The sequence below is a fragment of the Canis lupus genome, chromosome 25, assembly GCF_003254725.2.
Source record: "Canis lupus dingo isolate Sandy chromosome 25, ASM325472v2, whole genome shotgun sequence".
Classification (NCBI taxonomy): Eukaryota; Metazoa; Chordata; class Mammalia; order Carnivora; family Canidae; genus Canis; species Canis lupus.
The window spans coordinates 6,988,451-7,005,858 of NC_064267.1; the positions used below are offsets into that span (position 1 = coordinate 6,988,451).

General features: G+C 39.7%; 1 protein-coding gene across 22 annotated transcripts in view; it reads left to right on the forward strand.

Moving 5' to 3' along the window:
* STARD13 (StAR related lipid transfer domain containing 13) overlaps positions 1 to 17,408 on the forward strand; it is a 511,253-nt gene that overhangs the window by 403,636 nt on the left and 90,209 nt on the right. The gene's annotated exons all lie outside the window — the stretch shown is intronic.

The following is a 17,408-nucleotide window of genomic DNA, read 5'->3' on the forward strand; positions in this document are numbered from 1 at the left end:
CGGATTAGGGGGAGCATTACAGTAGAGTAGCTAATCTTTTGTGGCCAGTGCTGCTTGCCTGTGTTGATAAGTATGATTAACAACTTTAAAAGTCAAATACATTAGCAAATGCCTTATTGCCCCCAGGAATGCTCATGGCCACCCACACTTCACAGCAAAATGAAAAACAAGTTCAGGAGCCTAGGATTCCTGAACCTTTTAGATAAGTATGCCTCCAAGTTTGGTTTTGAAGTTGGTTTCAATCAAATCATGTAGAGTTGTTGTTAGAAAGCAGACAGATATGAAAAAAAAAAAATGAGGAATGTACTTCTGCTTTGGGAGATTGTAAAAAATGATGTTCATTATAGTTTCAGAACCTACTTTAGGCCTGCTTTTCCCTAGAAATTTCAAAGTGAACTTTAAAAAGAGATACTGATTTTTGTTTGATTTAGAAAAGTCATTGCATAATCCAGTTTTTGAGAGTAATCCCAAATAAAAGTCCGAACTCTAGGCCACATACACATTGCATGAGGCAATGATAGGTGACATAATCTTCAAAACAGTGGAAGAAATTCAGTTTAGTAAGTGCCTGCTCAGCCTGGCTTGCTGTGTGACCAGGGGCTTTGTTCCTTGCAACTGGGGCTTCATTGTGGATGTGCATTAGCATCATAATTAAAGCAAGCCTCTGTGCTAAGTGTCATACAAAGCAATTCTGGATTTCTCTGCCCAGCATTAAAGAAAAAAACCATTGAAATTTTAAACTAGTATAAGATTTGACTTTTACAGTTCAAGGGTTAGTAGATAGTGGGGGGTGAAAGGAGAATAGGAGCATGGAATTAGGGTAGACAATCCTGAAGAATTGCCAGGTTCCAAGAGGCAAATCCATGCTTGTAGAACTGTCATGAACACAGTGCATGAAATTGGCATCTCCCCAGCAGGTAGTTTATACTTTCTGCCTCACTGTTGACTTTCTCTGGTCTGTAGCTGCTGAATGCCAGAACTTCACATACCTTCCCTACCTTGAGAGAGCCAGTGTAGGTTTTGTTCCATGGTAACAGAAACCGCAAGGCAATTAGGTAGCTCTCCAAAGCATCAGATTTGTAGGAAAGATGTCGATATGATGAAGCTTTCTTTATTTTCCCTTTCATCATTTACATCCTTCTGAGCCTATTGTGGACATAGTTATTCTTGTTCTATGTGATCTTATTTTCTCGGTCTTTAATAGGACTTTCCAATGCACAGTTGACTTTTAGCTGATGAAAATTTTCCCCATTTCTCTCTCTTTTTTTTATGGGTAGTATAAGCCAGAAGTTTATAACTTTTGGAATTTTACAAATACTGAAATGGGAATCCTATGTGTACAGTGGAACATCTGCATAAATAACACAGTGCTGACATTTTGAAGCTGTACATGATGTGGAATTAAGTTCTTATCATTTGAATTCCATGTACAGCTGTTGTTACTCATCCAGTTCATTTTTGAGAGCCCTTGTGCTGCACATATGCTGTCAGATTTTTCTTACATAATCTTTTTAGATAGAGAAAGCTCAGGGTTACCTGGGTGGCTTAGTCGGTTAAGCATCTGACTTCAGCTCAGGTCATGATCCCAGCATCCTAGGATGGAGCCCCATGTTGGGCTCTGTGTTTAGTGGAGAGCGTTCTTCTTCCTCTCCTTCTCCCCTCTCCGCAGCTCGTTCTCTCTCTCTCTCTCTCTCTTGCTCTCTATCTCAAATAAATAAATAAAATCTAAAAAAGAAAGAAGAAAGAAGAAAGAAAGAAAGAAAGAAAGAAAGAAAGAAAGAAAGAAAGAAAGAAAGAAAGAAGAAAGAAAGAAAGAAAGAAGAAAGCTCAAAAACTCAGGATCAGTAATCCAAGCAGCCAAGGCCATTACCTTGACCTTGACTTACTTCAAAATAAGAATCTATCAGAGGTGAGGGTCATAGGCTTCACTTGAAAAACCTAAGGGCTTCACAAACTTTCCATCTTAAACATTACCAAAAGCAAAGTTAATTTTATGATTTTCTCATTTTATAATGAAAGGCAACATTCTTCTCCAGAAAAAGAAAGGAGATGAAATATAATAGACGTGACGCGATTGATTATTATACCCTTTTAAGAATGTTGAATGCTGGAGAAGGGGTTTGTGGAGAATTTGTTTTTAGAGCACAATATAAATATGGGTTTGTTCGGTTTTCCACATTACCCGGAATGTTTGCTACCCAACTTGTGTCGGAGGCATACACAAACAGTATCCTGAGAACTGAAAACCACAGATTGCAACTTAAAAATGAGCTCTATGATACCAGAGACTGCAGGAAGTCACAAAGCCCTCATTGTACACCTGTGCACCTGCCTGTAAGTGTTGGTGGTGGGACCCCTGTAGATGAGCACGTGCCACTGCTCCCTTGTGCTCTCAGTGCATGCCCAGTGCAAGCGACCCAAGATGCAAATCTGGAAATTCGCCATTTCTGTTGCCATAAGGAAGACTAACTCAGCAATGGCAGGTGATATTTATTTACCACTTAAAGTAGGGTAGGTAGGAAAGAGGCAGATATGCTCCATGTACCTGCGTGCCTGTTAGAGGGACAGTCGGTCACCTGAAACAAGTCAAGGAATTGAATTCGACTCAATTATTTTATTCATTTATGAGTTTGTGTGCTTACTCATTTATCCATCGATTTTACTGTACTGCTTAGAGAAGAACAGGAGGGACATCTCTCAGCCGCAGGTGGACGAGTGACTCACCTAAAAGGCACTGGAGTGTTTTGGGACCTTGTCACTTTCTTGGTCTGATGTCCTTGGTACCAGACTTTTGACTGCATAGTTAATTGGGTTCCACTAGATTCAGCTGGTAGCTTTATTTGTTCATTTAAAGTTCTCCAAGACATATTGAATAGTACATATAATATGATTCTGTTTATATAAAAGGAATTACCTAGTAGGTGTGCAGCATGGGTGTATATGTACATATTATGTGTAGACACGTATGGATATGTTTTACTCATATAAAATATGTGTATATATATGTGTATGTATAGATGATATATATAAAAAGATATCTATATCTATAAAGTTTGGAAGAAGGACACTAAATTATTATTAGTATAACCCCTAGGGAGGGGAAGCAGAATTAGGAGTTGTAAGTAAAAATGGACTTTTGTTTAAATTTTTACTGTGAGCAATATTTGGTGTAATTAAAATTATTTTAAAGAAAAGTATTGTATTTTTTTAAGACTTTATTTATTTATTCATGAGAGACACAGAGAGGGGGCAGAGACATAGGCAGAGGGAGAAGCAGGCTCCATGCAGGGAAGCCTGATGTGAGACTCGATCCCAGGACCCTGGGATCATGCCCTGAGCCAATGGCAAACATTCAACCACTGAGCTACCCAAGTGTCCCTAAAGAAAAGTATTTTAAAAGTTGTTTTTATTAGTTATTAAAATGTGCTATAGATATTCTTTTATTTCTTTGTGAAGATAACAAAATAATTTAAAAAATGAATGAACCCTTCTTCAGGATAAGAACTGTATTTTCATATTTAAAATTATATTTGTAGCATAATATAAATTAACGTGTAGTACCTTTCTGGGTCTTTTTTTTTTTCTAATTCCTTTTTTTTTGCCAAGGAATCAGTGAATTTCTTAGAATCCAATATCTAAGGAATCAGTGAATTTCTTAGAATCCAATATCTAAAGCAGATGTGACCAAAATAAACATCTTTGTCCCGGGCTTTTTGGTCAAGCAATCTTTGGAACTTTTGCATATCTTCTTAAATGTCTTATGGGTTGTATGTCTCATGCTGCCTTTATTAGTAAATAAAATGATCACATTGGTTACACACAACTGTTAGGTTCTTTTTGTCAGATGAAAGTAGCCAAAGAAGAAATTTTGAAGCAGAAGAGGGTCAACTACTCTCCCCAAAACTTCATAATTAAGTCATATCGATAACTGGACATAGGACCAGTTTCTGCCGGGTATATGGACATTTATTAAACAAACACCCCCACATGTACATCAATTCACATAACCTGGGTGCAGGTTTCCTTTTACGGGCTTCACCTACAGCCTTACATAAAGAGCCGAGAGAGGCTTAGGACAAGCACCTCCATTCCCAAAACCGATTCTGTCACCTGTGTAGCCAGCATCAGACAAGAGCAACTCTCCAGAAATCATGGCTAAGTGAACTACAATGATTACAGTGTGATGGATGACTCTTGGGTTCTTTTTGGCAGATCATGGCAGGCAGATAAGTACTTCTGGAGCAAAAGAAGGTTATCTACTCTCCCAGAACCTTGCAATCAACTCATATTAATAACACATCTAGGACTGTTTTCAGGATTGAGACTGGAGCATGCTCACCAGAGATATAAAGGCCTTACCAGGTTTTACACACTGAAATATTGTAGCCAGTCCATATTTCTTGAATATCTCAATTCCACTGAGCACACTAGTCAACAGTAACCGTTTTCACTAGTTGAAACCTCTTTTTGACACTCGGAATGCTAACTGGAGATTGTTAATGGAGAGGTAGTGCCAGCAGGGTTTATATCAGCAGATTCTGAAGCACAGGCTCCCTCTTTAGAATACCAGCTAGACTGTCTCAGACTTTGAATGCTTTATTAGATAGATGCTAGCCGCACCTGGGTTATAGCTGAACCTAAGTAGCACATAACTTTGTACCATGTATACTCAAGTATTTTAGAGTAAATTACAGACGAGTACTGCAATTACCTATTCTTGCAGAGAGTTCTGTTTCTTGAATTGAGATTAATCATATTCAGCCCTATAACTGTAGTAGTAATCACCTATATTTTAGAATTCTAACTATGGAATGATGAGTAACACATATTGAATGTTGATGGCAAACTCTATCCCCAGCATTTTACATGTATTAACCCACTTAATCTTCATAATAACCCCAAGAGGAGTAGTATTATTTCCCCTTTAATAAAGAGGGATCTCAAGCAACTTGTCCAAACTCATGCAGCTTGTATCTGGCAAAGTCCAGATTAGAACCCAGGCATTTGGAACATAAAGGCAGTTTCTTCACTGCATTAAAGAAAGAACACACTCTTATCCATGAAGCTGTACTGCTGTCATGAAATACTGCTCTTAATTTGCTCCTGCACAGATTCTGTGCATAAGGCATATTTCTACACGCTATTACATCTAAACAGCTCTTGCCTTGATGTGCACTGTCCTCTCTGGAGTCCTTGATTCCTCAGTATGTCTTCCTCTCTACAGAGCTGGCAAGAAAGATCTAATAGTCAGGCCTGGCTCTCTGCAAGAAAGAAAAAAAATCCCAAGGAGCCTCTTGGATCCTCCTGTGGTGCCCTTTCACACCACCACAAATGGTTGCTGTACAATTTTTGCACCCCTCCTCTGAGCCTGGACTCTACTTTAAAAAAAAAAAAGATGTTTTATCTCTGTAGAGAGTGAGCTTTCATATATAAACTTTCAGGGATGTAAGCCTGGGTTCTATTGTCCCAAAGCTGATTAAAAGAAAGGGGATTGGACGGCCTGAACCACACAATTTGTGGAATATCACTTAATCTGGCACTTAACCTTTGCCCTACTCTGTAACCAGGTCCCTAAGTTTAGAGCTTCTGTTGTTAAAGTCCCATAAACAATATATCCTGCACCTTTTTGGTGTGTTGAGGAGAGAATGGGACCAAGGACTCTCAGATCTAGCTGCTCCTTAAACAAATGGAATCAATGCATTGTATGTAGGCACTGTCTTTCCTTGAATCTTTTATTAAACTTTTCTCCTCTTTGCTGGACCTCCCTGGAAGCAGTTTTGTTTTCCTCTTTGCTAAGTCATCATCATTTTTTCATCTGATAGCTGTCTCTCCTTCTTTTTAAAAATCATTTTAGTTTATTTTGTTTTTCATTGAGACAAGTGTACTCTTTAATTCCCATCCCCAATTTCCCCCATCCTCCCACCCACCTCCCTCGTGGTAATCATCATTTTGTTTTCTGTAGGTAAGAGTCTGTTTCTTGGTTTGTCTCTCTCTCTTTTTTTTTCCCCTTTGCTCATTTGGTTTGTTTCTTACATTCCACACATGAGTGAGAGATATGGTATTTGTCTTTTTCTAACTGACTTATTTCACTTAGCATAATATTCCCTAGCTGCATCCACGTTGTTGCAAATAGCAAGATTTCATTCTTTTTTATGGCTGAATAATGTTCCATTGTGTATATATACCATATCTTCTTTATCATTCACCGGTCAGTGGACACTCAGGCTGCTTCCATAGTTTTGCTGTTGTAGATAATGCTGCAGTAAACATAGGGATGCATGTATCCCTTTGAATTAGTGTTTTTGTATCTTGGGGGTAAATACCCAGGGTTGAATTCCTGGATTGTAGGGTGGTTCTAGTTTTGATTTTTGGGGGAACCTCCATACTGTCTTATAGTGGCTGGGCCTGTTTACATTCCCATCAACAGTATAAAAGGATTCCTTTTTCTCCACATTGTCGCCAACACTTTTTTCTTGTGTTTTTGACTTTAGCCATTCTGACAGGTGTGAGGTGATACCTCATTGTGGTTTTGATTTGCATTTCAGTAGATTAGTCCTATTTGTTACTGCTGTGCTTGATTCATGAATTTGTTCTGCACTTAACACCTGGGCACAGATGTGGCTTGTGATGCATAACTGACTTCTTATGCTCAGAGCTTCATAAAAATGGGAAGCTTCAGATGCCAAACCATTTGTTTTGCCATCTGGTATAATTCTGGCAAGTATTTTTGTCCCAAATATGGATTGTGTTCCTTTTTTAAGTACTGATTTCCTCAGGCATGTGGGTATTGGGCTTTTGATCAAGAAAATGGGCAAGACTGAGTTAGATAGGCTTCTGGCACCTTTGAGTTGGTGGTTATGGGCAAAGCTGCCACATATTTTGGGTTGGTTGTATACTGCACAACTCTAGGTTGTCCTGGTTCTGGGGAAGCTGGGTCCCAAAGTAGAAGTAGAATTTGAATCCTGAGATCCCCTCCCAGTGCTTATTCCAGTCCCCAATATTTTTCTTCCTTTGCCATGGTTCAGCACTAGCAATCTGGTGTCTATCACCAGTACTCTACAATGGCTTTCTTATATAGCTGCATATCTGTTTTAAATGGCTGTATAGTATTTCTTTATATGACTGTACCATAATTTCTTTGTAGGTTCCCTATTGGTGGGTATTATGTAGTTTGCAATACTTTGCAATTACAAATAATGCTGAAATAAAAACTTGTATGTGTTTGTACATATGTCTGCAAATATCTCCGGGAAAAATTCCTCCAGGTAGGATTTTCTTTGACTCATCTCCCTTGACCCTCATATCTAAGCAGATGCTACTAGGACCCTTCCCTTCTTCACCCTCATCCTCTAAGCTCGAGCCTTCATGACCTCTTGCTTAAATTACTGCAGTAGCCACCCACGTGGGTCAGTCTACCTCCTGCCTCCTTTATAATCTATCGGAAACATGGTTACTAGGTCTCACTGCTCAGATTATGTTATACCTGTGTACTAGAACCTCCCAGGGTTCATGATTGCTGATTGAACTCAGTATTAAACCCCTTGCCCCAGCATTCAAGGCCATACCGCTGTATGTGGTTCCAGCCTATCTTTGGAGTCTCATCCTCCACAATTCCCCCACATTTCCTGTGCTTCAGCAGACTCAGATAGCTTCTGGTTTCCTGAGCTTGCCTTGCCTCTTGTCTCTTTCTGTGTCCTAGAGCTCATTTTTTTTCTCAGAGTGTCCTCTTTCAAGTGTTCCCCCTCATCTCTGCCTGCACAAATCCTTCCCAAACTTTAGTGCTACCACCCTAGTCATATTTTCTGAATTCTCCCACTCCTTAATCTAGATGTGATCCTTCTCCTTCAAAGCCCAGCTGTGCTCTTTCTATACCCAGCTGGCTTCAGATCCTGTTTTTGCTTATAATCTTTTGCGCTGCTGGAAACCAGTGGTAGCTAGAGAGCTGGAAGCATGCATCCTCTGGTTTGTCTAGTAAAGTGCCTTGCATAGGTAGGCATTAAAAATATGTTTATTAGCTTAGATCTTCGCAATTTGTAAGTTCACTTACCCCAAATTGGCATAGCCCTGCAGCTTGGGGAGAAGAGATCATATACCTGAAATCATTAATATGAAAGTAGATTCCCTTTCCAGTGTGTTTAGTCAAAAACACGGAAACACATTGGCAGTGAGTGGCATTCAGGGTAGGAACAGGAGCCCATCACATCTGCCTTTCCTTCTCCAGGAGTCTACTCCTGTTGTACATAGCCCACATGGAGTAGGGTCCCCCTAGGCTTGGAAAGGTGACTTCTTTCCAGCCACAGCAAGCAAAGACTCGCATCCCCATTTAAGAGGAATTTACCCTAATAATCCATGTACTTTCATTAAGGGGTTGTTTACAAATATCCTGGTTCTTGACTCACTCATTGTCCGCAGAATGACATTCTCAGGAGAGGAAGTGGGAGGCAGGGGAGTTGCTAGGGGAAGTCAGAAAGCAGGATCAGGTCAGGGGGCCCCCCAAGCAAAATCTCGTCTCTTTTCAGTGACCTGGAAAGCCCCAATCTCACATTTGAGGACACTGGAAGGACACACAGGTAACCTCCACTTTCAAGCTCAGGCTTCTCATAATAATCCATACTCTCTCCTTTGGAGGGAGTAACTCTTACCTAGTTCAAGTTCTCATTCATTCACTTACTCAACACATGCCAATTGTGTAGGTCCCTGCCCTTAAAGGACTTATGGACTAATAGCAGATGACAGTTCCAGGATTCTTTCTGTGAGGATGTGTAAAGAGAACTAAGGTTTCAGACTTTTACTACTGAGCCCCACTTGACCTATGTTTACCATGTATTCTCTCTCACCAAAGAGTTAAAATATTCAAAGTCAAAGTTGCTGTTGTCCTCAGGATGCACTTTGTACCCTACACATTATTCCTGGAATCCTTTTGTCTCTAGTGCTCTTTATCACAGGCTGGTATTTATTTTGGTAGCACTCTTTGCCAGATTAAATATTTATACTTATTTAATATTCTCTCTGTTGTAGAAAACAATACAAATGTTGAATAATAACAATGAAGTAATTTATTGTCTTGATTTAATCTTTCAATCACCTGTGAGGTCTCCAGAGCTTACTGTATGCCTTTTCTGTTCAAGGACACTGTCCAAGAAACAAAACTGAGACTTGAATCCAGACCTGCTGATTCTGGATCCTAGTACAGTCTTCAGTCTTCAAATCCTTATTTTAGTAATACTCATATAACCTATTTGCTGTAAATGTGCAGCTTCCCTGCCCAATAAGATTTGTTTCCTGTTGGCTGTGCCGAATACATCACTCTGAAAATGTGTCCTCTGTCCTACTAACTTACAGAGAAGACTGGTGTTACAAATTCAGCTGTTCTACTCTACTTGGTAGGACAACCTTCTCTCAGCCAAAACCTGAAATGCATCTTGTGTATTCTCTACATTCGCCAAGTTCGTCAGTAGTATAAATGCTAGCAAATCCTGTTGCTTAGGATATAATGTCATCTGAATATGAATGATTACTTGTGTTTTAGGATAGAAATTATTTTGTGATGTACTATTTTGGCATTTTCTGCTTGGGATCGGTTTTCAAAATTTTAATGTTAAATATTTCAGTGTGTGTGTGTGTGTGTGTGTGTGTGTGTTTTAGTCATGGGCATCTTCTTTTGAGTCTCATTAGGCATGGAAAAGCATAAGCCTGCTTTAACAGCGCTTCCTGTTGTCCTGTGAAGTTTCAGGCGAACTTAAAAATGAGATTTGTTATATAACATACATGCTTGGCATTGGCGTGGGGGCAGAGGGGGTGCTAGGAGAGGATCACCCCCTTGGTTTGTGACAGACTGGCAGCTTTTTCCTCTAGTATGTGCCATAGCTGCAGAGCCAGATTTAAAGGAGAGGATTTATAGGAAATCCAGCTGTGAGTTTTCGTTTTCTCTCTCAGAGCTGGAGGCGGGGCCAAAGCCAACCTCAAACCAGGCACACCATTGATCAGGCTAGAATGATGTGGAACAGTCTCACAGACAACAGCTAAGCACAGAGGAAATATTAGCTGGCAGAGATAACGAAGAGGAAACACTCAGTGACAGATGCACCATCTGTCAGTTTCGGAGGAGCAGTTTTCAAGAAAACAGAAAATGAAATGAAGAGAGTGGCTTTGTTTCAAAAGTACAGCCCAGCCTAAGGACATTTTTCAACAAAGTAAGTTTGTGTTCCATAGGAAAGGAGGTGGTGGTGGGTAAGACAACAGTCACTTCCTATTTGCGCGGAGTTGTGTTACCGATATATAAAGTTTTCTTTGTGGTATATTTGATGACCAGGAGGACGTTCTTTTAACAAGAACTTGATTTAAATTTAAAGCAGCGCCTCTCGTGTTGGCTATTCACTTGAAAAACATTTGAAAGCAAAATAGTAAGATTTGTTTTACTTTTATTTAACCTCAGAAAATTGTTTTTATCTCAGACTATAGATATTGACATAGGACTTTTTCCCCCCTATTGTTTTGAAATACGAGCAAAATAATTTGTATCTTTCCCCAAAGGCAGTTTAGTGAGAAAAATGCCCATCTCTCAGATTCAAGGGGCTGACAGCAAGTGCTATCTATCGGATGTTTAATTCTGTGGGGTCGGTTATGTAAATAGCCGTGAATATGACCTAGACTTCTGCGTGCCTTCCGGATCATCTTATTGTGTTGACATGGTCTTTAAAGGAAACTGCTTCTGGATCTTTTAGTCTGCCTTTCTCAAAAAACCTTCTACCCTTTTCCAGAACACAAGCTGCTAGATTTCACAATTCTGTTCCTTACGTTTAGCATGTTTTCGAAAGCATACTAGTCTTAAAGTGGGGCTTGAGCTGTCTGTTTTTGTGTGTTACATCCGAGCGGTTTGTGTTGGATGTCATACGTACGTCTCATGTTATGTTAGGGTAGGACTTGTGTAAGCCCAAAGGGATCTGAAACAGTGGTTTGGGATGGTAAGCTTATACGAACAATAGCAAAGCTTGGAGGGGCATCACAAGAGCCCCTGTTTTGGAAAGAAGCGATTCTCTCGATGTTTTACACGGGCAGAAGGGGACTCAGTATGCATCAGCGCAAGCTGGCTGACTAGTGCAAACCAGAAGTAGAGGCACTGGCTGTAAACTCGCCAAGGCAGAAACCACTCAGTGTTATGGCCCAATATGGATGTCAGAACTTCGTAGCATGTGTGGGAAAATGGCTGCAGTCCAACGTCTGGAATCATTTATCTTCTGGTGGAGTCTAGAAGACAACCGTTGTACGCATTTTACAGAAATCCCCGCTGATTGATTTCATTTACACAGAGCGAGCACAGTGACTGATGGGGGGGCAACTGCACGTGGGGGAGAAGCATTGATCGAGTTCTGCTTTTCCTGACATCCTCGTCTCATTAATGTGCTTGGCACCTTTGAATGAGATTGTGCTGCTACTGACAGCCATATGGTTTCTACGAGGCCCTTTCCACACGTTTTGTAATAAATGCCACATTTAAGTCTTTTCTTATTGGCAAAGTCATAAACTGAAGGTTGAGCGTTTTGTCTTACTGTCTTTTCAGAGCTTAACCTGTTTCCGATAGTCTAGATTGGAAGAATGAGAGGAAACAAAATGTTCGGAGGCAGAGTTCTTGACATGGACTTAGTGCAGCTTATTGCAGCCATTGAGAGACGTGAGCAGGATACTCCGCGAAACTCTGGAACATGCTCTTCTTGATGTTTAAACTCGCATCCGCATGTGAGGGTGTCAGATATGCCAGCCAGTGTATTCTGCGTGAGCTGAACTCACATGTGCTGACATATGCCGACATGTGACAGGGTAGCCTCCAGATCTGTTTGTCGAATGTGTGAAAGAATATTGGCCAATTTCTGACAGTACCCGTGTCAGGTCTCATGAAGACATTTTTAATTTATTGCAGGGACCAAGATTACAGTCAAAAGCTTTGGATTTCAGCCACCGCCCTTATGCTACCTAACTTGGTGACCTTGAGGAAGATAACTAACCTTTTAATAAATCGGTTCGCTGCTTAAAATGTCTCCCAGAGACATTTCAAATGTCAACCAGATATTTATAATGTGTCTTGTGCTGTTAAATTTTAGTATTTATGTCATTTATGAAGTTGCCTTCATTTTCTTAGAACTACACTACACTAAAAAAGCCGAAAAACTCTAGGTCACTCAAAACAAAATTCAGTAATCTAATATAATACTACTTTTGTTTGCAGAAGCCTACACTGGAAAGTACTTGCACTGATCTTGTTTCTCTATGTGGAATTATCCTTTGATTTTTCTCACCCAGTTCTGGCTTCATGGAACACCAGTCATTTCCTTACACAGGTTGAAGTTTTAGAGGCTGGGATGCAATTCGTGCAATACTGCTTTGATTTAGTATGATTAAATATATAATTTTTTAAATTCCCAATGTAAAGAAAACAGATGATAGTGCAAGTTCAGGTACCTAATATTTTCTTACATTTGATATATCCACGCTTACATATATGCTTATCTTCATGTATGATGCATATATGTACACAGACAAAAGATAATCTTTCCAAAATATTTTGATAAAAGCAACAGTGTGTAAAATATTAAAAGATAGGAGCCACTATTTTAAACTATAGTTTAGGTATTTTAAACTATCTTCATTTTAAGTGATAAACATGATAGCAGCTTAGTTAGTATAATGCAAAGGATGTCAGAAGTCAGAAGTTGGACCTTCCAACATCAGCTGCCAGTACCACAATGTTCCAACAAAACCATCCCCTGGGGCACCATTTACTGAATTGTGAAGCTACCCCTCAACTGTGTGACCTTGGGCCAGTCACTTAACCCCACTGACTCATAGTTTCTATGAGGTCATATGGGTAAGAATGGATACCTTACCCCATTAACTTGTTGTTAAAGTCACATGATATATTAATATGCGTGATAGCGCTTCGAAAACTTTAAGGTCACTAATTGCTTTCTGAAATATTCCTTTTTTCCTATCTTAACAAATCCTGCCCATCTTCCAAAGGCTTCTCTTAACCCTTTTCTGATCTTCTTAAGGATGTGTTTTCTCCCTCTTTTGAACCCCTAGAGCCCTTTATGGAAAGGACTAACCAGTTTGCCAGTCATGTCGATCCACCTTCTCCTCAGTGTGACCCTGCTATTCCCTGTGGTTTCCATACCCTGCTTTCCACATCTCCACACCCTGATCATTTCAATCCCCAGGCTCTACTAAATGTTTTCTCTTTTTTTCTTTTTATCATTCTCAACACCCTCCAAAGCTACCTAAAACATTATGCATCTTCAAAGCTTTACCCAGGATTTTTCCTCCATAGAGTCAGGGGCCTTCTTCATTCATGGTTCCATAGGATAAACTTCTAATAAAGCTCTCATCTTGTTCTACTAGGTTTTTTATTTACATCTCTGTCTCCCTTGGTGGGCTTCTCAGAGACAGGGAAGGTACCATGTTACTTTGATTCCCTGGTGCTTACCCCTAGTTTCTCATAACTGACCAGTGTTCAAGTCATGTTTGTTGAATGAATGAACAAGTCAATCTCTTCATACCTTTCTGAAAATTTTATCCTGTATGTGCTACACTATGATCACATAACCTTTGGGACAGAATCCAGGTACCCATTTGTTTATCTGGAATAATTTGTCCATTATAGTGTATGTTATAACATATAGACCGATTTAATGTGGGAACCCGAGACTTCCAACATCAGAAAGGCCTATACATAATCACCGGTAAATAAATGGTTACCTTACATAGTCATATCTGAGTCCTACTAATTATACTTAGCTAACTAAAGATTAAAACTATCAGTCAACTATCTCCATTTGAAAGATCCTTGATATATCTGTGGCTAGATATGGTGGTTATTATTGTTTTTAGATTTTATTTATTTATCTTAGAAAGAGCAAGCAGGGGGAAAAGCAGAGGGAGAGGGATAAGCAGACTCTGCGCTGAGCATGGAGCCCGATTTGAGGCTTGATTTCACAACCCTGGGATCATGACCTGAGCTGAAATCAAGAGTTGCACTCTTAACTGACTGAACCACCTAGATGCCCCACTAGATATGTTTTAAAAAGAAAATCTAAGCATTTTTTCTGAAAAGCAGTTTGGCAGTATTTATCGAGACCCTCTAATCTAAGAATTCTCCTTCTGGGAAATTATCCTAAAGAGGTGGTAAACAAAATAAAACAAAACAAAAGAATGTAGACAAAGCTTTCTGAACCAAGATGTTTAACATATTATTCATAAATAATATGAAAAATGACAAATAAATAAGCAACATTATTTTAATAATCTCAATAAAGTTCTCAATAATCCAAAGGTTGCCTGATCAATTATCTATGAATTGCACTGACCTAAGGGCTGCCTTTTTTAGATACTTTATGTAGAACCAAAGACATACCTAGAGCACAGTCATGTTTAGCAACTTCATGCCAGGATTCTAATTTTCTACTCTCCTTTTATTAAATTTAGAAAATGTTGAACATATGGTAACCTTTGAGGCCAAAGTTTGAAAACTCTTTGAGGGAACAATAATCTTAGCATCAAGAGGGACCCAAGAGGCCTGTTTTACCCACTTCCATGAAAAAGTAGACTATCACTGAGAGAAATCTAACTGGTCTAACTTTTCTCTTGAATTAAGGTTAAGAACAGTTAAAAAGGAGAAACTTGAATCTACTTGTGAAATGATTCTGAAGAAAACTATGTAAATTGTGGAAGCTTTTTGTAATTCCTTACTTAATCTCTTTTTACATGGAATAACTGGTGGAGGTAAAGCCATTTTATTACAATAGTTTCTGCAAGTTATATCGGGATGAACCATAGGAATACTGGAAGTAATCTATCAAATCAAGGTCATGTGGTTAAACACTGAACTGCGTTAGAAGCTCCACTCTGTTTACAACCTCACTGATAAATGGGTCAGGAGCCTCACCACTGAGATAGACTAACCATCACCTACTTCTTTGTTCAAGAGGGGAGGTTTTCCTTTTCCAGTTCTTGGAATAATACTTGAAATGCATCCCCACTAAAAGTGCCACTCCCTGAGGCTCTCAGTAAAGAGACTAGACTTTGTTCTAAAAAGTCTAGTCTCCTCAGTACACCTGTCCATCACGTCTTAAAAGGCAGAGAAGCAGGTGCCTTCTTTAAAGACCTTGCTTAATGGTTCTGTTTGGGATGCTGCAGAATAAGTGCTATCAGCTGGTGGCCACAGAAAGTTCACTGTTTTTATGGTGAAGGAATGCCAAGTTCAAAAATGAATACAGCCCCAGTAATGAATAGACAACTCAATGTATCCCCAGATGAGCTGCAACCAAGCCAATTTGCAATGTCAGTGCATCAGGTTGTGGGTAGAGGGAACAGGAGAAAGTGGAGTCCTGAGAGGTTAAACAGAAAACCTAAGTCCTGATTAGGAAAGCTCCTTGAAGTGGCCTTGTTCTTATGAGGCTGTGGAAGCCTGAAGAGAAATGTCTTCCCAGGGCTGGCATGGTAGCTTACACCTTGCCAGTGGCTTCCACAGACAGAAATAGACAGCACAGGAATGCAGGTGGTTGTTATGTAGCTTGAGCTAAGGCAAGCTGATTATGTGAGCTAGAAGTAAATGAAAGAGCAAGCTGCTAGCTGAAGGAGGACTCAAAATCTTCCAGCCCAGAGAGCCTTTCCAGGACACCAGGGAAGAACGTAAGTGACATCAGCAAACCAGAGGGGAAGGAGTTCAAGAGGTGCTTGTCATTACCCTTGAACCTCTACCCTTGAACCTCTACCTCTAGGCTCTTGCAGGAAACCTAGTATTCTGTAGTCAGCAAGGGGCAGGAGGACCCTGTCTGAATTTGTTGCTCACGGGTCTAGAATTTAAACTCACTCTACTGTCTCAGGAAAGATTGTGCTATAAAAGCTTCTTGGAATTATTGGTTCTCTACTTTCCATAAGAAAACAATGATTTAGAACAATCTCCTGAGAACTACTGTTCTTTCCATATGTGCTTATTATCCTGCATACTGGACCATTTGTTCGGGGCCTGGCCAGTGACTAGCTGAGTACATTATGAGGACAGGCCTGGGGAGGAGAAACCAGCAAGCAGATGAGGCACAGTTTCTTAAATTAACAATACATTACTCCATGAAAAGCACCCTTATGTAACAAGAGGCATCCTGACTGGCATTCTTTAGGCCTCATGAGCACTTGAATAAACCACAACGTGGTTAAGCAACAATAGTGAGTGCTCAGTTTAAATAGAGCAGTTTGTGTTTAGCTGAGAATCAAACTCCTAATTAAGTGATTTCTCTGTGCCAGGCATTCCAGCAGAAGGAAAGAAGATATCTATATCTTTGGAGTTTATTATTGAAGGCTCCTACCTCATGCTGGTTTAAGCTACAATTCTATTTTTCTTTTCAGTCCCACTGAAATTTGCTTAAGTATTGGAGTATTACTCCTATACAGGATCTAAATATGTAATCTTTTGATGATCCCCTTGTCTCAAAATCCACAGTTATAGTGATAACATGTATTTCATTTCAACAACTGTGTGTCAGTCACTTACCACATGCAAGGAACTGAAATGGAGTAGACCTATGATGCCTGTTCAGGGATGTTATAGTCCCATCTTGGGGTCAGGTAAAGATACAGCTCAAAGGAGGGTGACTTCTATAGAAGTTAGAGGCATGTAGTACTGTGCTATGGAACCCATGTCCATAATCTCACTGGGAGAATGAAATAGCTTCATAGATGATAGAACATTTGAGCAAAGCCTGGAAACATCCACAGATTTCAGTAGAGGGCAAAATAGACGATGGATATTCTGAAACAAAAGGATACAGGTCTAAAAACTCAAAGTATTTAAAGCATTCAGTGTGTCCAAGAATAGATAGATGAGTGGTCTCCCAGTGTGACAAGACCTTAGGATGTATTAGAGAGGTAGCTACATTGGATATGGGGTAAAGGGAGATTGGGTTTACATCTCTGAAGGCTTTTAGATGTCATTTCATAGATCACATATAGCTATTGACAGTTTAGGAGGAGAGTAGTGATATTAGGATGAATATTTTGATAGAAGGATGGATTGGAGAGGAAGCAATTATACCATTTATTTCAAAGATTTTTTTTAAGTAATCTCTACACCCAAGGTGGGCCTCAAACCTGTGACTCCAAGATCAAGAGCTATATGCTCCACTGACTGAGCCAGCCAGATGGCCTAGTAATGATACCATTTATAGGTCCATTGCAGTAATCCATCCATCCATCTGTTCATCCACCCATTCAACAAATATTGACTGGGCACCTGCTGAGCTCCAAACCCAATTTAGGCAGTAGAGAAACATCAGTAAGCAAAACAAAGTTTCCTGCCTTCAGGGAGCTTATATTCTAGTAGGAAAGACAGACAAAAAACAACATAAATAAATAAACAATGT